The 23,841-nt window shown below is 42.3% G+C and overlaps 1 protein-coding gene across 1 annotated transcript in view; it reads right to left on the bottom strand.

Annotated features, from left to right (window-relative positions):
* Nucleotides 1-23,835, bottom strand: part of KCNQ5 (potassium voltage-gated channel, KQT-like subfamily, member 5) — a 283,665-nt gene extending 259,830 nt beyond the window's left edge. The window contains exon 1 of the mRNA XM_010565781.1: nucleotides 23,748-23,835. The gene's annotated coding sequence lies outside the window, so the exon portion shown is untranslated. The remainder of the gene's footprint in view (nucleotides 1-23,747) is intronic.
* Nucleotides 23,836-23,841: the final 6 nt, after the last annotated feature.

Here is a 23,841-nt window from a genome sequence, read left to right on the forward strand (position 1 = left end):
ATACAAAATACTGAGTATATTTAGTGTTTTTTCTGTTTTCCACACAGTCTCGAGTATCTGTCCAATCTAATTTAATGTACTTCCCCCAGCGGGATTGCATCAGCTCCCTAAGGAGTAAGAGCATTTCTGGAAGCTTTTGAAGGTGCAAAGCCCCTTTCCCCTACAGCTCCTCCATCCAGCCCATACATCTGGGCTGGTCCACGCGGTGCCCTGTACTCTGCTTTTTTGGGAGCCCCGCTCTGTTTATTCACTCCTTGCAGCCCAGCGGGCACCCAGTTTATTTAGGGAGTTTTCTTTGGATAACACTTCTAAATGCTGGCAACTATGCGGAAAGCGCTATCATTGCTTAACATCAACATCCCTCCGGGCTGGTAAAAGAAAAAGGGTGTGATTTCTCATCTTCATATTCATCACCTTTTGTCCACAGGGATTAAGCAACAGGCGTGGGGGGGTACCTAACATTTACCTTACCAGGAAAACTCTCATTCAACATGAATGCTGGGCTTGTTCACGTTGGAAAGACCTTGGGTGACACCTAAGTGACAAGCCAATTTTAATATGTTGTGATTTGCATTTTATTTCGGTTAACCTTTGAGACAGAGGACTCACCTTTTCCTTGCAAAGCACAATGCATGTTTATGGCACAGGAAAATCGGTGTTACTACCATCCCTCATTTAAGTCAGCTGTCCCTGGACAAACTAAGCGTATTCTCAAAAAAATGCCACGTAGACTCGAACCGTTACTGTATGCTTCTGGGAATAGTGTCAGTTTAGTCCTCTTCAGTAACAGATGGGCTGGCAGCGGGACTGGAGCCGGATTCTTACCGAAACAAGACTTCTGCGATCGGGCGGCTTGTGTGCGCGCTCGTCCGCTCCAGCCTCCCCTCAACACAAATCGACTTTTCAACCCGGCACCTGATTTTGATCAGACTTGACAGCGGGGGGAATTCACAAAAATGTTACCTTCTTACATATTTAATGAAAATAAATGACCTGGCAGAGGAAAGAGACTATGTGCAAATCCTGTGCCAAAGAAAAGGTGCAGAATGCGATGACACAGCTCTCACTGCACATCAGAAATGCACGGGAGAGAAGCCTGCAACGTGCCACAGCTGAAGAAAAAGCGTCAGACTGAGCTCCGGTCATCCTAAGGCACCAAAACAGGGAAATAAATCCAGAAACATAATGCCACATTTTATTAATTCTGCTGCTTATGGGGCTACCTTTTGATTAAAATCACACTAATTCTCCACTCGCCCAGCATCTTCTGCATTTTTTTTATTGCTAACTTTATATGCAAGGAATGGGACTTGGAGAAGAGAGTAACCAATATTGTCTTGGAATCAGTCAATAAACTCGAAGGAAGTTTGTGGCTGCCAAATACCTTTGCAAACTGTGAGGCAAGAACTGCTTTTCGCTTGCAGTAGAAGTCACAGCAGAAATATCAGTTTGCCAGCGAGCGGGCTCCCCGCGATGCCTGCACCCTGCCAAGCCCAGCCAGGGGGTTTGCTCTGCGTTTCCCCGGCACTTCCAGAACTTTAGGGGCCCCAACAACTCACCCCCACTGAACTTCAACACGTTCTCCATGCCTCGCGTGTTCCAAAAATTAACCCGTGCAGTCCACGCGGTAGCCCAAACCCATAAATGGTGATATCTAGCACTAGCTTCTAACCTCAACTTAAAAAACAAAGTGCAAACTAGAGTTGTTAGCTGTCGTTGCCCCCCCCCAATTCCCCTACATATGTAGAGAGTGGGGATCGTTAGGAGACGTGAGGAGGAGCAAGGGAAGAATCATGCCGCAGGGTATCAGCTATCTTTTTTTTTCTTTCACCCTGAAACCTTGGCTAGCAGGTTAACAAGGAGCTGCAAGCAACTCCATAGCGAACATTCCCCACAGACCAAACATAGAAACTATGGAAATGGTCTGGGTCAATCTGTTTCCAGCATGTTGCATATTTTTATTTCAAACAAAACATTTAGATGTTTATTTAAACTACAAAATATTCAAGATCTGGAGTGGACATAAAAATTCCCACAGAAAAGAAAAAAAAATCCAAATATTTTTCAATTCTTAATTTAATGAGGGGAAATATGAAGAGCAGCATCTTTCCTCAATTATGTAATTTCGAAAATGTCCATGGGAATGCGGTAGGATCTCCAAAGCCCCAGCTACCCAACTCAGGGGTGCCTCTGCTCAGCGGGCTTTCCTTCAGCTTGCCTCCACAGAGGTCCACCAAGGAAATACCGATGGCAAATGGCAAGCTGGAAGCGCAGGGAGCTGCGGAGACAGGCAGACAGCAGGACAGACTGGTGGGCAGGAGCGCGAAGCAAAGCAGGAGGGAGAGTCGTCAGCCATCTGCCTCCCTTGCAGCTAGAGCTGCGGCACCGTCAACAGGTTCCCGTGGCACATCCTTGTGGTTCTCCTCTAGAAGCAACTATTAACTGAGATTAGTAAGGTTAGGAATAACAGAAGTTGCCAAACAAACATACTGTTTTCCCAGAACTCAAGGCTGAATGATGCTTGATTGGTATTTTGTAACATAATACAAAAAAAACCCAACCAAAACCCTACAGCTTTTAGGTTATTTTCCTATGAAAATAGGAAATTTTTTTTAAATCAAGGGCATAGCTTCAAAAAGCTCCTTCATGCTTAAAAATGTGACTACTTTAAATGAATCATAAGAGTTAGTGGTTGTTGCACTGGCTTCTCAAGCTGTTATTTTATGCCTTAAGCCAAATTTAAAAGAAGCAACACCAGAGTGTAACATCAACTTGTCTTCACTTACTGGCTTCCTTCATTTGCATTCTCTCAACAAGGAGCTGTGAAATGTTAAACAACCTGAAGAATATTTCTAACTTGTAACAGCAACTTTGCTTTGAATTATCCTCTGATTAGTCGTGTAGCAAACAGGCTTCTTTATCTTAAAAGTATTTCAGGCACAGATAAAAATAAACAGGTTAAAAATACTACATCATACTACTAAACACAAAAAAACCTACTACACTCATTATTTATCAGTCCAAACATTTCGTACCTTCATATAAAGTCCACAAATGCTGCCTTTGGTGTCTGAACTGCTCACTTGGATTAGAGGTCTTTAAAAAAAAAAATCAAGGTAAAAAATTATAATTAAATGTATATGAAGAAATACATTTGAAGGGAGTCACTCACCTTTTCTTCACGTGTGCTAGGGGATACAATACACTTCTAAAACATTATTTAGATATACGAGGCTTCAGGTAAAAGTAAGTAAATAATATACAGGTTGCCCAGCGAGGTGCTCGATGCCCCAACCCTGGAAACTTTCCAGGTCAGGCTGGACGGGGCTCTGAGCAACCTGATCTAGTTGAAGATGCCCCTGCTCATTGCAGAGGGGTTGGACTAGATGACCTTTAAAGGTCCCTTCCAGCCCAAACCATTCAATAATGATTCTATGACTCTATATGGAAGACCAGCATCTCATTTTAGCCGGATCCTTCCAGGAGGTCTGCATCTCTAGTGGGACGAAAGGGAGAGCCTGGAACAGCTAGCGCGACGACGCTGCAGCTGGCTCCTTAAAGGTTTGCAAATATTGATCGTTCCACAGTATAGAGCTATGTCTGCGGTAACGTGGGGTAAGACCTGGGCCCTCGATGACAGTAAAGGCAAAACCAAGTCTCTTTGGTGCGCAGCGCAAGCCCGGTTACGCGCTGCAGGAGCCGGGATGCTGCTAATTAAGCTCTGCCGCAGGGCGCTGCTGCACGGTCCTTGGCTCCCTTACAGCAGAAGCCCTGGAAAACACTGAAAGTACGACCAAGAACAGAGAAGTCCGAGTCTAAAAAAGGGTGAAATACATGCTTATGCATACAAGTCCTACGGATTTAAAGCTGAGCGCCCTTGCTCACCAAGTTTCAGAAACCAGCCCAGACAGACTCACCAACCTTTTCACGTAAATTTGCCCTTCTGCAGGGGTAGAAGTAGGTGATTAAAGGTTAAAGCTGGGGGTCAGCTTGCCAAATTCTTTTAACAGTTTGTAATGCTTTTAACCAGTATTCAGCAGTACTTTCACCCTCCCTCTCCATCTTTTCTTTCAGCTCCCCAACTCTACTTTGTACTTTTAATAGCGAACTGTGCTTCCTAGAGCACCAACCAGAGTGAAGCAGCTCATCTCTTAGAGTACTGGCCTCCCTCTGTGAATTCCTTATGAAAAATGCAGCAAGAAATCTCTAGTGGGAGTCTCACTGCCTTTCCACATGTTGGTCATCTGCAAAGAAAAGAGGGGAAGTAGAAAAGAGAAAAAGGCTGGTTGGGAATTTTTAGTAAACTTTCTCCTGAAAAAAACCATACTGATTCACAAGCATTTCAACTTTCATCAAAGGAAATTATTTATTTTCTTTGTGCTTCACAGGAACATTGAAGAGTCTGCAAAGCATTTTGATTTCAGGTGAAAAAGTCCTCTTAGTGCAGTGAAACTCAATAAATTTTAAAAAAAAGTACGAAGTGGCTAACATTGAACCACAGCATTTATCTAAGACATATTTTTATGTTTGCTATGGAAAACAGCAAGAGCCAACTCTTCACTGCAATTTGGGACGGGATTTTCCACTTCCCACATTTTCACAAGACAAAGAACATTCTCCACCAGCTCCGAACTGCCAATCACCTCTTCTGCACCATGGCCTGGGGAGGATCTGCAGCAAGAGCTATAGGTATCTTTGGGGATGCCTATACTGCTAAAGAGAAGGTGACCAGGAGGAGATCTTGGGCACTGCACTCCTGAAGACTTCAGCCCTTCAGCCCCCGGCTCTGGTTTGCTCTTTGTCTTCAGGGACAGTTTGCTCCCACGACCCCTCATTTTTGGGGAGAAGGACACCAGAGGGATGACGTGGCCACATGTCTGGCTCACAGGCTACTTGACAGGTCATAAAACATGTGATTTAAGTTTCATGCTATAAAAACTGCCATTCTGGTGGGCTGCAACATAGTTTTCTCATTCTTTTTGATAGTTTCGACCAAAAAACCCCATGGACTATGTGTAAGGGCTGAAGGACTACCATCTGATGCCCATGGCCAAGTACAAGACAGGATGGATGCAGCCTGGCAACTCTGGTGCCAGTTAGCCCTAAGTGGTGTGGAAAGGGGAAAGCCCACACCATTTCACCTCCAGATCAGGAGCTGCTGTGTTCAACAACATGTTTGTACATACATACATACAGATATACTTCTGTATAAAAGCTCTAAGTTCATTGTACAGAGGCATGTTAAGGCAGGTCTGCAGTTTGTGGGAATTGATTCACTTGGTGGTACTTCTGGTATGCATTTAGCGTGAAGAATAAACCGGCATATACGTTAAGGACAGTTAAACATGCTCACATTGCGTGATGCTACACCTATCCAGTGTATGGTTGCCAGGTCAAAAGAAACAACATCATAGAAAGGAAGGGGAAGCTTAAAGCACAGAAGAAATGCCAAAGTTTCAGAAGCCACAGAGCAAGGGATAAATGTTCATTCACATAAATATTATTTTTAAAAGATTACTGTTAGAATGATATTTTCATAAAAATTATTTCCTCCCCTTTTAAAAATAAACAAAAAATACCACAGCAGTTTCCCAAAATTTCAGCTTTGGCTTTATATTTCCACTCTTTGGATCTCCAGTGTCACTTCATTTTTCCTCTCTTGGTAATTCAAGATGTTGTCCATGCTATTTACTGGAATTTTAGGGAATGCGTTTACCGTTATTATTTACTTAACTGGATTATAAAATGTATCTTAGATAAAAGAAACTGAATAATCTAGTCTTAGCTATTTAATACAATTTTGCAAGCAAGGCAAAAAAGTTGCCCCCATGCCCACACCTTGGTAGACGTTTAGCGGTACCTCCCGGAGAAAACCATGCCTGCTCTCAGCCAAGGGTAGAGCTGATGCAGGCCATCAGCTCTCAAACGAAGCAGATAAAACAATGGCAGACCTCAAAAGATAAATCCAGAGAAAGACTGCAAGTAGATTCTGGGTTTCTTTATAAAAGTGCATAACAAATGGAATTGTTTCCCTATGGCTTTAAATCCTACCTGCTTCTCTTAGGAGGCAATATTTTCAGTCCAGGGAGGTATGTGATTTTGTGCTATGAGAATTGGGAGATTTCTTGCATTTCAAGGAAGCTGATACTATATACTGCTGCATTAATTGCTCCCAGGTGTGTCTCAATTACTACCCATAAGGATTTTACTCCGTTATTTACACACAAGCAATTAAGCACGTAATCATGTTTGAAGCAGTGAACGCCTACCTGTTCAATAGAATCTAAGTCTTCAAATACACGGAAACATTTTTCAGGGACTTTTAGTAAGACAGTTACAGTCAAACTGCTTCCCTCTCTTCGTGACAAATTCAAAGCCAATTGTTCGGAGCCAAAAATTATCAGCAGTGAACAAATCCTGTGTCCCCTGGAATACAAGCTGCTGGTTTCAGTCCTGTTTTCAATCGGCACCATGCATCCAACTGCAGTACCACTAATTAGCACAGTTTTTAGCAGGCTGGTCATGCAAACCAGACTACACAAGCTACAGAAACAAAACTCACTTTCAACAGCAGTGCCCCAGGACAGGGCTATAGAAAACAGAAATTTGTGGAATTTAATGACAATGCTGGTTCTATATAGCTACTCTGAGATTATACAGGACACCTACATTTCCAGGAATGTCCATCTGGCATATTTCATATCTATCAAAGCTATAATTATTAAAGAAGAAAAAAAAAAGCAGAATCTCACCATTACCAAGAGGCTCATCAGAACAAATACAATCATAATTCAAAGTTAAATGGCACTATTTTTTTCCAAACAATTTTTAAACCATCCCTTGTATTTCTGCATTTTGTGTGCCTGGAAAGTTACACGAAACATGTTGCTTCAGGGCTGCACCTAATTATATTGGTCATCCAGAAATAGGTGTATCTGACTCAGAATTTCTGCATGCTTTGCCAACCAATCAAACCATAAGAAATGCAAGCTATGGTTAAATTAAGCAATAAAACACCGCAAGCTGCAAGTTGTAATATACTAGCATACACCCCACTGCAAGGAAGAAGATCACAACAGGAAACAGTTTCAAAGCCGTAGTTGTCCACAGTATTGCTGAGAATATCATCACAACCGTGACCTTGAGCAATTTGAGTCAGAGGACCAACTATTCTAAACTGAATGTTACAGAACAGGCTTAAACGTCAAATGAGGATAAATGCACTAAAGCAGCGGTATCTTTGACGGCCAGCTGTTATCTACCACCTTTTTAAACCTTTATAAATGCAATTTTTTTCACTTGATAATCGTCCCTCTCCGTAGACAATCTTCCAGCCAGATTTAATGCCTTTAATGACTCTGACAAACACAGAACTGGTACAAAACCAGACTTAACTAGCAACTCATGCTGAGGCTTTGTCATTAACCTCAAACTAAAATGGTAAGCTCGGATGCTGTCTTTGCAAGTGGTCCAACACAGGTGGGCAACTGACCAGATGACCCCCCCAAAAAACGTGCTTGTCCGGGTCTCTTCACTTGGAAACGTCTCTAAGATGGCAGGTGCAGCTGAGCTGTTTTACTTTCCTCTTTCACAAAACTATGCAAGCAAATTATGTAAATCAGATGGACCAAATATGGTGCCAGAGATTTCAAAAGAAAATGTATTTCATCATGAGAATGTTAGGATATTTGTCTTCATACCCCAAGGGTGGTCATTAATAGTTAGCAACTTACATAAAGTTGCTAGACAAAGCACAAAACAAAACAGCAGATTAATCCTCAGATATTTTCTGCCTAAATTTTAGGAAAGGGAGAAATTAATCACAACAGTAAGAGAATGGCCTGAGAACTATAAAGCAGTTACAGCCATTGATAACCACGTATACATAGGCAATGTAGGAGAAACCAGTAAGTGATCCACGCCAATATTGAGAACTTTCCAGTAATAGCTCCTGTACCATGGAACCAGTGTAACCTTGCTAATCCAGTCATTTGAGTAACTTGTAAGGTCTTTTTCTAAATGGGAAGTGGTAAATCTTGAGTTTGAGTTGCAAGGAGTTCTTTTAGTTGATAGTTATGTGTCAAGCGATGTGGCAATACATTCAAAGCAATGTGGCAACTTAACATCAACACTTTATGTGAATACATGGGTTTTTTTAGATAGATAATATAAAGAACAGTCTTCATCTATATTCATTACAAAGCAAACTCTGCTATTAAACACTGCTTTGCACAAAGGCTGCAAACATAATATACAATCAGCTATCAAACTAAAATAAGTTTAGAGCTATTTGAATAACTGAAGTATTTCCTATTGATTTTACATTAGGAACATATCCAGATTTCCATGCCTGCAAGAGAATAATCATTTTCAGAAATGAATAAAACTGTATGTAGCAAAATACATTATTCTGTACCGTATCATTTTCCAAACTCCATGGTTACTTTTGCAGCAGGATTTTAATGGCTACTTTTCAAGGAAAAGTATTTTGCCACTTACAGTCTCTGTTATTCCTTGCAAATGGTTAAAGCAAAGATCTAAAAACATCGTCTACAGCATATTGAGATCCATTGCAGCTGCAGGTGATTTACCGTATCACATACCACAGTACACGCAGCACAAGCGATCACTCGTGAGGCTGCGCAAGACAGCGATGACACAGGGCTGATAGAAACATGAAGTAGAAGTTTTTTTTTAAATTACACAGCACTCTTCAAAAATTCAAGAATATGAAGATAAGGCATCCTATTGCTTCACTGGTATTTTGCTTGAGTAAGAGCTTCTGGATGGAGCCTGGAATTAATGGCTAGTAAACAGCTTTAGGATTTGGCCTGCCATTTGTACTTGCTAAAGACTTCTCTATCCAAAAGTACTAGTGTTTGACTCAACAAAATATAAATCATGTTCTCTGCTTTTATTAATGGGGACAGCAATGTATGTCAGCGCTTTTATATATATATCTGTAAGCACCTACGTGCTTGAATGTATCCGAGAGTTTTCTGAAAGCCCAAGCCAGTGTGAGCTGAATGCCAGGATGGTGCTGAAATTTCAAAGGAAATAAACCACTGTGATAAAAGCTGTGCTCTTTTCACCCCCAGGAATGTCCACGGGGTTCTTTTACAAGGGTGACCATTAGCAAGCCCTTGGGTTCCAGTTCCACGGTCCTCTGAGGGAGGACTTGAGTTCATCAGAGAGCACGGAGGTAGGAAAAGATCATTAGTCCCTTAGGAAACCAACTGGGCACAACCAAAAGAAGAAAAAATTGACTGGCAGAGTAGCTAAAAAGCCACTCAAAGGGAAGTCTAATGTCTGTATTTTGAGCGGCTTTTTAGAAAACACCTGAGATCTGCTCAAAAGAAAAAGCAGCTTTTCTCCACCTTTCTATTGGAAAAAGAATCTAGAAACGCTTCAGACTCAAAAGCTTGCCATGACTCTCCACATTAAAAAAAGGAATAATCATGTTTTTCCAGTGGTTTTTGGCTTGGTTGTTTTTTTTTTTCCCCTCCCTCAGAATAAAAGAGCTGACGGTCTTATTTGCTTTGTCTTTGGGGAAGACAAAGGTGTCTACGTGAACAAGGGTGAGGTTTCAGGGAAGTGTGGGTTCTCTTCGGTCTGCTATGGTTGCATGAACGGAGAGGCCATACATTTCTAGCTTTCCCAGTGCGTTCTCTGAGGCACTGAAAAGGCAAACACAAAAGAAGACTTCAGAGTGTGTCTGTGTGTATGTGTGCAACAGATTCTAGGGTCTATTTTAACGAACACAATGTATTAAATGATCCAATGCAGAACTGAAACAGCAGGCACAGTGGACTCAGCCTACCTAGACACAATATTTATCAATTTTAAACACCTGTCATCTAGAGGTTAGCTGGTAAGATAGAAAAACTATTTAAGACTTTAGTTGCAGAGATCTGAATTGCTGTTCCATCCTAGGTCACATGCAAAAATATTTTTTTTTACTCCTGTTTTTGAAGAATTTGCACAAAATTTATAGAAGGCTTTAAAAGTTTGGTAGAATGTCCCAAAAGACACAGCGATGGTATCACAGCAATACGATCAGTTGAAATAAATTAAACTAGCTCAAGGGCATTAAGTCCATCCTCATTCCATACTACAGACTGCAAAAGTTTGCAGATGCAGAAGCCTGTTTTGAGAGAAGCAGCTTCATAAAAACATACCTTAAACGAACAAACTACTCCAGTTCATGTCTACCTTTCTCAAAGTTTGTCAAGCCCTCGGATTTTGCCAACAGCCTGTTTCAAAGAACCCATGAGACCAATATCAATCTGTATCCCATTGACTAATTCCCCACGTTCTTCCTAGTCTCTGTCAGCTACTTAATAACTGCTGGTTTTTAGTTCCCAACCTCAGAAAAAGTCGTAAGAGTAGGTATATCCTCACCACCACTAATTCACCTGCATCCTGGTATCCCTGCTGTGTGCTGGGAAGCCGCGTTGCCATTCTCGTTGTTCCTCCATCAGTCATCCATTTCTCTAACTCAGTATCTTCAGACAAAGGCAAATAATGCAGGAGGAAAACACTCATTAACCACCTGATATATAACATCCATAAAATTGGATGCACAGTGACATTCCCAACTAATGTAACGGTTCAGTATCTGCCAAAATAAGTGTCACTTTCAAAAAGTGACTGGGAAAAAATACACCACAGCTTTAGTTACAGGTTTCCTGAAGTTGGGTTTAGTTGCAGTAAGTTAGACATGCACCCATGTTAGTCTTCTGCTGTCAGTAGTTTCTTGTGGAATGAACAGCATTTCTATCACTTGCTGCTGAGGTTGTCGGACCCAGCAAAAAGGAACCGTTTCATTTTCCATTCTTTTTCATTCAGTTTCATTCTTTTTTTCCACTTAACGAATCATGCAAAGTTGGCTTTCTGGTTTTTGTTAACCAGTTAGAAATGTAATTTTAAAAAGTAACTAGCCAGTTGCTTTTTACAGCTATTGAAAGTGAAGAGAAAGAACTTTCTCCCTAGGCAGTATGAGGAGGCAACTGTGGGCTGAGGGGCAGGGGTTACAGAGTCACAGGGATGAGCACTCGGAGCGTACTGCGGAGTCCAGGCAGAAGGAGGTTGCAGGAACTGAAATATTAAGAGTTTGAGCGATCGTCTGAGCTGTGGCGACAGACAGGTCATACCTCCGAAATATGAGGTGGACAGAAATCACAGTAGGACTGATAAAGGTCCATCTCGACAATGATGGCTGCGTCACCATCCCGAATAAAAGACAGTGACGTTGTGGTCTGCCGTACTTTAGAAGAATGTAGGGGAGAACTGACATTCTTCCCTACGATGCTGATCAATGCCATTGTGTTGCCTTTCCATAGTATTCCAAGAAAAAAGACAGGTTTCTTTTGTGAAGATTTTTCACAGTTTGCAGAGCATCTAAGACACTGATGGATAGCTAGGTAGGTAACTAGAACACCCAAGAACAAAACTGATACAAATACTTGGTATTATTTAACCATGAACTTGCATCTCCTGCATTTGTTACGTGAAAGAAATTTGAGGATTAGTGCATGACATCCTGCAGACCTGTAGCTGTGTGTGCCATCATTTTTCACAAGATATTCTAAAAATTTTCCAGCATTCTGCATTAATGATTGTTTTTAATCAAGCTAAAAATGATAATGATTTTTTAGATCACGTAACCAGCAATTCCCAGGGCTGGACTGTGAAATACCAGTTTTATCCTCCTGCCAGAAAACAGCAGGAACTCTGCAGTGATTTGTTGCCGTCACCTGCACACCCTCTAGAGGTAGGCAAGGCAGCCCTCGCTTTGAAACAAATCCACAGATCCCTACTTGGAACAGCACAACCTGCCAACGTCACGTCTCCGTTACAATATGCCTCAGGTTTAAAGACGAGGCCGAAAGACAGAACTTTATTCCTGAGCCACCGCGACGTACTGAATACAGCACATAGCCTGTGCGTTCGTAAGACACGGCTCCGTGAGACACGCTGCACTGTGGTGAAGGCAAACACTGGGTCACTGCAGGATGCTAAAGGTAGGTATTGGGAGATGAGTGGGCCTCCCTAATATATTTATCCCCAAATCAAAGTACACTTCCAATCTCTTGACTGACTCATCTGTGAATGACTTCCAAATCTTTACAACTGTTCACATTTTCATCCAGGATCGTTTTCATTTTAGTCTTATTTCACAGAGATCTGCCTCTCAAGATAGAGAATACAATTTTTCCAGGGATTAATAAACCTGAAAAACACAATTGAAATTTCATAAAATCGTATTTCTTAAATGCTGAGCACTCTGCTAGTTAATTTTATCTTCCAGATACAGATTGTATCTGAAATATCACTGCGCTGTCTTAATATATCCTAGTTTTCAGTCACTATCCGTTTTATTATTTATGATTAACTCTTAAAGCTGGTGATAAAGGCAAGCCAAAAAGAATGCCATGACCTTTCATTGCAGTGAGCTAATTTACAGATATGGGCAGATGAAAAATACTGGAGAGCAAAATCATACAAAGGATTTTTCCAAGGAAATACTTCTCTTCTGACACTTACTGGTGTGATTATTGCGCTTCAGCTTGGTACAGCTACTTCGACTCCAGCTCTCCCACGAATGAACAGCAGCAATAACAACATTTAATCTCATATTATCATCTTTTTAGAGGTCTTCGGTATTTCACGGATATCGTTAACTCAGCTATGATTTCAAGGAGAAATTCCCTGGACAGGAATAAGACGACTGAATTCCTTCCTGCAGAAAAAGTCCCTGAGGACTGTATTTCTCACCGAGCTAGAGGGTATTCAGAAGTACTGGAATTTCAGATGCGCCTCCCCAGGTTTTCCTCCAAGTGTATATGTAGGCTCGCTGGAGGTCAGAGGCTGGGCTGCTGCATCCCTTCCCATCAAACGACCCACCAGAGCAGCAAAAAAGTGACCTCAGCTCCAGCAGAGAGTGGACCCAGATGGGAATAAACCAGCTGAGGCTCAATCTCAGCAAGGAGATTTACACAAACATTTCCCAAAGGAAAAGTGATCAGAAACACAATCAGGTAGTGAATAAAATTTTCATGTTGTAGTAAAAATATTACTGATTATTTCCTCAGGTCTGCACACAGGGTCAAGACCTCAATGGAAGAAAAATGTAAAGATCAATACCGTGTTTTATTTATATATAAATCCAATAAATTGATTCACACTGGTACTTCAGCTTTCTCTCCACAGAAAACAGATAATAAAAGAGGAAAAATGGTCATTCAAATCATATTATTAATATAAGACAAACACACTTCTAACCTGAAAGTAATATTCCGTCCAGTCAAGTACTGTTACGGTCAAGCAGACAGTCATAAATTCTCCTTCACCTCAGTGATTTTATTCCCACCTAGATAACTTCTCCTGCCTCTGCAATTCCACAAATGCTCTCACCATAACTCTCCAAACAGCAAAATCTCACGCAGACTGCCCACACACCCATGATGTAGTAGCTTCGGAGATGTCAGGATAGTCCTCTCTCCATAGAAGAATTTCTCAAGCATAACTCGGAAGCTTTACAAACGTGTCTCTAATTCATATGGGTTTTCACCATCATCCCTGATTGAAAGATAGAGCTTTATCAACGCTCAGTTCGATGATTTCTACTAATTACTATGTAAGTGCCTAAAACTATTGATAATACCACTAAAAGGTACGTCTACGAGCATTTTCAGGATGAAAATCAAAAATTCCTTCCAAAGAGTATTTATAATTCAGGATCATCACCTGCCTCATCGCTGCATACAATAACCTCTCAATTCCAATACCCCGGCAAACAGATTATTTGCAGAAGCCAAATCACAAGTTTCGTCAGCAGTCAGTGTGACCTTTGAGGAAGGCTAACTTCCTTCCAGACAGTATCTCCAACCACCAAATAAAATCTACTGTTTCTAAGCTTAAGGGGAAAAAAAATACATCTGTTTGAACAAACTGTTGTATTATATAAAAATTTACAACACCCACAGACATTAGCAAAGCTGTTCCTCCTTTATTCTAAATTCTGCTTCATCTTCAGTCTACAGATGCAGTTCGGACATCTCAAAGAGCAAAACATCCACAGATTAAATGACTAGCAATTGAATGAATCATTTGAGAGCATGCATACCTACTGCAACTAACTAGAGTTGCCCAGGAAGTGTACTGGAACCTCCTTGAAAAAACATCATTTAATTAACATTTCCAGTAAAAAACAAGTAGGTGGGACCAAAGGCATGAGAAAATGAGGTTGTAGCGAGATTGTTGGTCTCCTTTCCCAAGTAACAAGCGATAGCACGAGAAGAAATGGCCTCAAGTTGCGCCAGGGGAGGTTCAGGTTGGATATTAGGAAAAATTTCTTTACTGAAAGGGTTGTCAGGCATTGGAACAGGCTGCCCAGGGAAGTGGTGGAGTCACCATCCCCAGAGGTATTTAAAAGACGTGTAGATGTGGCGCTTAGGGACACAGTTTAGTGATGGATTTGGCAGCGTTAGGTTAACATTTGGACCTGATGATCTTAAAGGTCCCTCCCAACCCAAATGATTCTATGATTCTGAGTTCTGCCCCCCAACTGCCCTTCAGAAAGCTCTGAGGGAAAGGTCTAAGAAAGCCCCTCCAACTGCCAGCACGCTCTTCTTTCCTCCCCGTTGCACAGATGCCTGCAAGTATCTCATTCACACGCTGCTGTAGGTTTCTGCCATCCTTTTGCAGAGAACAGCGAAGAGCAAGGCTGTGCTCCGTCCTGCGGCCACGCTTCATCTGACCGCGCGCGTGACAAAAACAGACTCTACACGAAAGCACCAACTGCAGAGAGACCAGGAACAGAGATTTCTTTCCTCCTACTGATTTGAGATACTACTTCTAACCTCAGTCAGCGTAACTTTGGGGGATGTAGAAGAGTTTTTCAAGCTGATTGAGTTCACTGCGCGATTTTTCTGGCGCCGCGGCAATGCCCCTTGCTCTGGTGCTGGGCCACCTGAAGAGAAGAGGACATCACCTGCCCACCAGCCCCGGCTCCAGCGCGGATGCCACACCAGCTTCGACTGAGCCATCACCCGTCGTTCTCCGACGACGTGGCAGTTTTGCCATTAAAAAGATGCGGTTACTGATACAGACTCGTCTCCTGGGGAGACCGACCTACATTTCCAAACTCACCGCCAAGGATCAGTGGCTCTCCACCCCCACCACTTACAGAAACGCATCCAAAACAGTATTTCATCTTAATTTTCCCACAAAAGGCCCTCTCAGGTATGTCAGGATCCGTATCCTTATTTAGAAAGGCCCCGGCAGTAACTTCTAAGTGCAGTCCTGCCACGAGAGCTTGGCAGCGGAAGATTTGTGCATTTGCGCTAATGGGCAATTCTCAGACACCACGGGTTTGGATGAGCTTAGGCCGTACAAAGCAATTAAATTTAATGCCCTAGGAGAAGTTAGATGCTATTTCTGAGTGAATGACCTCAAAAGGGTGTGTGCAAATGCTCTAATCTATGACACTTGTGACCCAGGGAGGCATCTGCATGTGTTCAGCAGCATTTTTTTCCTCCCAAAGCAGAAAGATTTTACTCTCTTGGTTTGATCATATTTGACTCCTGGCACCACTCTGTTGCTACCATATGATATCGGGTACGACTATAATAAAATAATTAAAAGTCTACAGAAATCTTGAAAGGCGTAATATGTTTGCTCTGTTGAACTAGGGAGTCCCAAAGCAAGAAGGAAGCCAAGACAAACAGGAATATATTGCTTAAATCAAGAAGTGGGCAGGTACAGAACTTCCCTTCTTCATTATTTCTAATCAGTTCAAGAGCATGATTCATTTGTTAAACTCCATTCCATACAAGCGGGGAGAAAAAAGTGAATTACCCATTGAATGCACAATAGAATAATGAAAGGAAGCTGCAGGTAATCCATGCTTTTGAAAATCATTCACTCTTCAAGAAAATGCTGACATACATATTTACGTCCATCTCTGTTAAGGAATATACACACATTCATGTTTGCAGATTTTTGGGGGTGAAGGCCAAACAGAGAAAATTCAGATATGTCTAGCTGGAGGACTGTGTCCACCTCTGAATCACTGGACCAGACTGTATATATTAAGAAGTAATCACATAGTCTTTCAAGTAGAAGACACTGCCTGAGACTACACTTCAGTGCCCAAAATGATGAACGTTTTGCTGAGCTTCCTGTAACGCAATTACACTGCAACTCAGACAGCTATCACAAGAGAAATCTAATGCTCAACAGAAAATTGAAAATAGATCTTGATGAAGTGCGGCTGACCTGTAAGACAGCCTTTGAACTTTTAATAAATATCTTTAAAGGAAGTTTACTTTGCACATGAGCACAGCAACTGCTTAAAATTATTTTGCAATTGATAAACTGTACAGCTGATGAAGTTTCTACCTTAACTGACCTGTGGTGGCAATCCCCTGGGTGATCTACATCCGCTTTCGTACAGGAAATCTGTAAACCAAACTTTAAAAAAGAATCTCTCAGAGAAAACAAGAAAGGAGAAAAAAAGAATACAAGTTTCCCCAAGCTCAGTATAGTTTATATAATACACATTTAGAAGTGCATCTCGATACGCCAGCATTAATTAAAAAAGCCAAAAATGCATGCTCTGTTGTGTTAATGGTTTGCAAAGGGAAAAAGCAACATTTACTGTGAGAATAAACATCTGCCTCATTAGGAATAATGTAGCAAATGATGTCTATTATGTATACATGTTAAAGATTTTTCATTAGATAGTATTATTTATGCTTCCTACTCCATCTTTTTTACCTGTGTGCAGAAGACTCACTTTTGCTTCTATTAAAAACAGTAGCAAATTCCATTAATTTTCATCAGACTTTTATGGTAATGGAAATATGAACCAAATAAAAACATTAAACACTTGGCAATTAAGCTTCACCTTTGAATTTTTAAGAAACAACTACCTTACAGCACTGAGTTTTATTTGCAATATTGTCAGGTGTTTATGTTGTCTGGGAATAAAAGGTTTTCCTTCGATGTATTTCTCCATGAAAAGATTAATAAAGTTACAAACCATGTGCGTTACCTTTCCACTGAAGCTATTATGAAAAATTTCACCGCATTTTTATGAGTATTACTAAATGTATTAATGATGTATATTCTCGTGAATAGGGAAAACACTATTAATGACCGAATGATCATTAGTATTCTGTTTGGTTGATGCTAGAAATTATTTGCAATTATTGCAAAAATATTAGTTCAGTTGTACTTTTGGCCAATTCAGGAAACTTAATTAAGCTGCAAACAACAACAGTAAAACAGGGTGAATAGCTATTAAAAATACAGTCAGATTTGGAGCATGGAAAGAGCATCAAGTCTGCGTAGATACCATGACTTTTATTTTTGCTTTAAGAAGTCAAACACCACAGAAACTTAAAAAGTATTGGGGAAAAAGAAAGGTGTCTAGCTCATTAAGCTATCATCTAGAGCCTACTCTGAAAATCACACAAATACTGTCTCACAGGCAATTAAAATCTTTCTAAAATCTTTCTTGCATCCTCTAAAACAACTACTCCTTTGAGACAGCACATCTTTAATGCCACATTATGTAGTCATAGATCATCAGACCCCTGGACAAAAATCCATAATTTCGGGCAACTTCTTTCACCCTATGAGACCACGGGAAGTTCACCAAGAGTCCCCACATCATACAAGACACTCAATAGAGAAGACCAGAAATGTCATGCCCAAGACCGGTGCACCAAGAAAAACAGCTCTAAGATAGGACTCTAACCCCCAAATGTAATGCTAGTTGCATGATTTTTGCATGAGGGGAAAAAATTAGAGCAAAAAGATAGTTATGATGAAAGCTGTTAACTCACTTCCTGCTTTAAGATGGAGAAAAGATGGAGAAGACCCTGCTCGCAGAGACCCAAACACTAACCTGAGATACTCTCCACCTTCCTATACACAACTCCTAATCCTATTTGAGAAATAAACTTTACGACAAATAGAAGAAAGTCCACGTGCACGAACTCTCCCCAATCCAGTTCTTTTCTCAAAGCCTTTTGTTCTCTTCTCTCTAGAAGGCTGAGGATCAGTTTTGATTTTTATGGCAAGTTAGTTGTTCCCCCTGGATCACCGCTCTTGAGTCAGAAAGTAAGGCTAGTACAAATGAGAAAACTTAGTAGACCAAGCCTCAAAAAATAAAATGGGAAATGGTATTTTACTAAGGTCAGTATACATCACGTGATAAACATTCCCGATACTTATCTACTGAAAATCCTGAGGTGGGCAATAACTCTCCAGCAAAAAAAACAAGTGAAAAAGAGAAGCTAGATGTTATTTATGGCCCACGACAGGGTTCCAGGAGAGGCCTGCTGTCCGGGAACACCACCAGGAAAGAGGAGGAATGAAGCGTTGTTGACCATTTTATCTTCTCTGCCAATCACAAAGAAAGTGCAAGTGGCTTTAAAGGTTGTTGTGTCCCCACCTCTCAGGTCAGTGTATATGACTGAGACAGCACAGGAAAATACAGGACGTGAACGTAAAAACCTATGGAGTCCAATCAAGAGAAAAGCAGAGATCTGGTGCAGAATAACCCCAGGCATCCATAGAGGCTGGGAACCTGCTGCTTGGGACCCACTGAAAAGGTCCTTGGCGTTCCTCTGGACGCACCAGGTTGAGTACAAGCCAACAGCACGCCCTCATCAGAAATAAGGCAAGCAGCGTACAGCTACATTAGAGGAGTGGGGCCAGCAGGCTGAAGAAAGTTATTTTGCTCCTCTACTCAATGTGGCACTCAGCTACGGCACCCAGTCGTGCCCGCCCCAGCTGAACAGGGACATGCAGAAGCTGGAAGAGATGCAGGAGAGCAACCAAGATAGTCGGGGGCCTCGAGCTTGGGTCTTACATTGAGAAGTTGAGGGAGCTGAGCTTCTTCGGTCTGGCAAGAGGGTGATCTAACAGGTGACCTACTAGCAGCCTACAGCTGCTTGAAGGGAAATTACAAAGACAAAGAAGCCAAATTCCTCTTGCTAGTGCCATGTGATACACAGAGGGGCAATGACCATAAACTGCCACGTGGGATGTTCAGGTTGGCTCTCCCGTCCTTCCCTCCCCACGCCAAAACCTCTCTTTTTTCAACAGGCGGGTGGTACAGACCTGCAGGTTACCCACCAAGGAGGTGGGACCTCCATCCCGTGAAGTTTAAGACCTGTCTCGGCAAAGCCCGGCTGATACAACTGGGAAGAGCGTGTCTTCCAGTTGGCCTGGGTGACTTGAAAGGTCCCCTTCCAAACAGCATTTAAGTGAGAAATACGCACACATACAGAAGCACAGATTTGCCTCAGAAGCGGCAAACCGCTGCAGATTTATACGGAAGTGCGTCTAAATATCCACCATCATTGTCACTCTCTAAAAGAAAATGCCTACTAAAGTTTAGGTGTTACAGCTAAATGGTTTTAAGCTTTTACCTTCTTAGTACCTAATAAGATTTGCTTTGCCACATCATTTATGTTGTCAACCCTATTATTTGTTATTTGTGAGTATCATGCTGTTATTTGTTTTTCAAAGCATATAAAAATATATTGGTATCCTAACATCAGACCCTGACTCTGAAATGGTGCTTGAAAAGATGAAAGCCATCGATCTACTCACAGAGCACCTGGAACTAGTTCATTAGATGGCTTGAGATGGATAAAATAGAGATAAAATCATTTCTTCTACTTTCTGACAATAGGAGAAAAAGCAAGTGTTTAGGCTGTTGCACATTATTATTTTTTTAATCAGAACGTGGAACCTCCCTAATTGTACAAATGGCACAGTATGACGCAGCGCTGTCAGCTCCCATGCAAAGACGCTGCTGTTCAATAGCCATCTGATCATTAGTAAAGCTATGTCCTTCCCGGCAGATCTGGAAAACTAAAATAGCTAGTTAAATCTTTGATGGCATCATTAGAATTTTTTCAGAAATAATTTTTCAGCCTTTTTCCATCAGTGGCGCAAAGGACAAGAAGAACATCATACAGGCTCTTAAATTCACCCAGCACTGTATCTTATCTCCGGCAGTGGCCAACAGAGGATGCCCGTGGAAACCTATGAGTACGGGTCATGCAAAGCGATACTGCCCTTGTGCACGCATCCAGCCCTGCGATTTGTGATTCAGAAGCTTCCAGAGCAAAAGGTGGTGGCTTGGTAAAGAGAAGGACATCCCCACAACAAACGTGAAAGACTGTTGCATGGAAAGTATTACAAAGAAGTCAGTAAGAAACAGAAACTTCATTATTCCTGAAATAAATCCAACACGTTAAATTAGGAAACTGATGCAACTAATTATATCCTACCAGTATGAACAGTATCAAAGAGCAGTATTTTCTTCTGAATGTCTCATGCCGTCTCTTTTTCAGAATGTCACTTAAGAACAAAAATAATACAAAATCCTTATGACAACTGCTGATGAAACCCAGAGTTAAATTTGCAACAAATCTGGAATTCCCCTTTGATCATTCTAAGGCAACGTCTATACATTCTTATCAAACCAAACAACCCCAAATAATCTAAATAAACAGTAACAGCAACAACGGAAAGAAATCCTACAACATCCCAAGACAATGCTTTTGAAAAGATACAGTATTGCAGCATTTTAATGTAGGCGCGCACGTGTTAAATACGCACATGCTCCATGTGTAGGTGATGTGGTGCGGCATAAATATTTTACTAGCAGGAGTTTAAGTTACTGACTCATTACTCACAAATGGTATGAATGTTCTTTTCTGAATTTATAAGTGTTCATATTTTTGGTGTTCCTGAATGATTAAGAAAAGACGACCGTGGTGTCCGAAGAGCAGTTTTTCAAAAACTCACAGGAAAGACCTTAGATTTTTAACCAGGGCTTCCATGTAAAGAGCTACTGAGGTGCACAGAAAGGAGCCAAGAAACATGTAATATATTGCTCTACTCCCCAGCACATCTATACTGAAGTCAAAGGCCTTTGCTCAAGAGTAAATCCTTCCTCTAGTAGCAGAAGTTTGCAGAGCAGCTGCCTTTCCCAGCATCTGGCAAGTTTGTTATTTACAAATAAACTACCCAATTGACTTCTGAATGTAGGTCACAACACTCGTTCCTCAGGTGGCTGGCCTGTTTTTCTCTTATTTGAAAGGGCAAAATGAATAAAAAAAGAGGGGACTCTGCTTAATTCCCAGCTCTAAAGTGTTTTTCCCTATGGAAATGAGAAATGAAAATACCACTGCAGGGATGGTTTTGTATTTGTAACTGATGCTTAACTCCCCACTTCTTATTTCAAAAAACCCCAGGCAAACCGAAATAAACTTCTAGATCGAAGACCTTAAACTGAAACTCTGAAACCACCCTTGCGTTTCTTCAACCTGCGTATTCAGAGCGAGCTTCGTTTCAGGAGACCAATGATCTACACAAAAGGTCTCAGCCCAGACAGCCCATTCCCATAACAGAAATAGTACAGAGCTGCGACGGGCTCCACTGCAGGCAAGAACAGCTCAGCAGAGGTAGGAGCAGACATCTCATCCACGTCCTTAGTATACTGTCTTTGCAACTCTGAGCTACTTGCCTCAAGACTTTTTTTTCCCCTCCAAATAGTTGGGGGGGGGGGGGGGGTTTTGTTTTGTTTTTTAATTCTGCAAGAAAGTGTGTTTTCCAAGATGCGATTGTATTTGATCAGGATTTGATCAGGTGGCTGGAAAGAATTGAGCCTGAAACACCAAAAATATTATCTGAGTATCTGGCAGTCATTAAATCAGAATTATACAAATGCATTAAAATAATTTATAGAGTGGCAATGAGGATGGCTGTCAGACTGAAATCCAATGGAACTTCAAATGCACCTTAAGCACTTGTAGCAGTGACAGATCCTTAAAGGTAATATTATCACTAGGTGCCTTTATATTACAGTAGCATTTCAAGCTCTTTCACACAGATCTGCTCAGATAAAAGATATAATGTTGGCATTTACAGCTGCCAAAATTGCCATTTGCAATTAAAAATTAAAACTGGCACTCTTTCTATGCAGGCAATTATCTAAACGCAGCTGGCAATCTTCCTTGTTTACAGTGCTGCTGTGTCATGACTTCACTCTGTTTGGAAATTTACTTTTATTTTTTGAGGTTTAAACTTCTCAACCTTACTTCCAACTTGAACTGTACTCGTTTTAATGATTTTCACCACAATCTCAAAGAGAAAGGTCCCAAACTACAACATACTGATTTTGTATGGCAACTTCAGGCACTGCAGTAAGGTAATTCCTAGTAAACACTTCGGTGAGTCTCCCAACAACAGTTTACATCCATCGATGCTGCAGGATAACACCTGTAAGAACCAGCAAAATGTACCAACTAAATGCTCTCCAAGAAGAAAGTTCAAGCTGTGAGAGTTGATTTTCACAGTAAAACAGAGAGAATGGGCAGATCTTCTAAGTGGACAAAACCCCTTTTACTGAATAAAATATAACATTAAGCACCCTTCTCCTGCTTGTTATCTCTACCAACTTTGAGCTACTAAATAAATCTATCCACAAAGTGTCTTATTAGTCAGACTGCTGTGTTTTTTGGCAAGGCGGTTTTTCGCTTATAAAAACTTTTATTAAAGTCGGATTTGGCGATTCCCCTGCCGCTGGGAGAGGAGCATTCTTTATGCCATCAAACAGCTTTTAGGGAACAGTTGCTTTTTTACCGAAGCTGCTGTAACCGCTAGCTTGATTCCGGCAACTACCAGGGAAACAGTTACCTACAGCATATCAGTTAAATCTTCTGATTTATTTACGGTCTACTTTCTGTAGTCAAACACACAGTATAATACACATACAGCACAGTAGAATTCAAACAGCGTGTATGACATCCCCGACACAGCACTGCCTACCATCCTTCCTCTGTAATTTATCGCAACGGATCGCAACCGCGATCCAGCGCGACGACTGCTCGCCCGACCGCCTCGCGTGTCTCGCTCGCACCCGAAAGGCTTTTGAGTCGGGCCTTTCCCCCGAATATTGCCCGAACCCGTACAAATCAGAGGACTGCTGGGGAACTAAGGACCCCCGCTGAACCTAGGGGTACTTGGAGCGGTCAGTGGGTGTCGGTGCCCCCCCGCAGCTCTCCCAAACCACCCTCCTCCGAGCAGCCCCAGTTTCGCAGCGCGGTGACAGCCCCCGCTCTCCCCAGCGCGATGCGACGGGACGTGGATTTTAGTTATTTTAGGTCAGACTGAGGCCGCCGGGAAGGAGTTTCCCCCCGCTCAAAGGAATAAAAAGACCAAAAAAAGGCGCAGAACTGACAGCCGGCGGCGGCGGAGACCGGTCACCGTCCCCTTTCCCCGCTGCCTGCGGGGGGCGGCAGGTGGGGGGGGGAGCCGGGTGGCAGCATCCCACGCGTCCAAAAAAAAAAAAAAAAAAAAAATCGCTCGGAAAACCAGGCGGGCGGAGGAGGGATAAAACTTTTCCAACCCGCGCCCGGCGCTCGGTTGCCACAAACTCCCTCTGTCCGTCCCTGTCCGTCCGTCCGTCCCCTCCTCCGCCACCCATCACCTCTCCCACGGGGGGCTGCGCGCATTTTCCGCCGCCCGAGCCGCAGGCGTGTGTCCCCCCCACCCCCGCGGGTGACTCCCGCGCACTCTTCGGCGGCGCGAAGGGGGAAAAACTCCTCGTCGCCCGGGGACCGGCCGCGGAGCGATGCTCGGGGGGAAGCGGGGAGGGAAGGTGCGCGGTGCGGCGCGGGCCGCGCCCGGCTCGGTGCGGGGTCGGTACTCACACGAAAGCGTGGTAGACGAAAGCCCAGCCCCGGGGCCGCTCCAGCACGTTGTACAGGTAGTTCTGCAGCCGGCGATACTTGGCGTTCCTGCGGC

Source organism: Haliaeetus leucocephalus, unplaced genomic scaffold (genome assembly GCF_000737465.1).
Source record: "Haliaeetus leucocephalus isolate CR32 unplaced genomic scaffold, Haliaeetus_leucocephalus-4.0 Scaffold195, whole genome shotgun sequence".
Taxonomy (NCBI): domain Eukaryota; kingdom Metazoa; phylum Chordata; class Aves; order Accipitriformes; family Accipitridae; genus Haliaeetus; species Haliaeetus leucocephalus.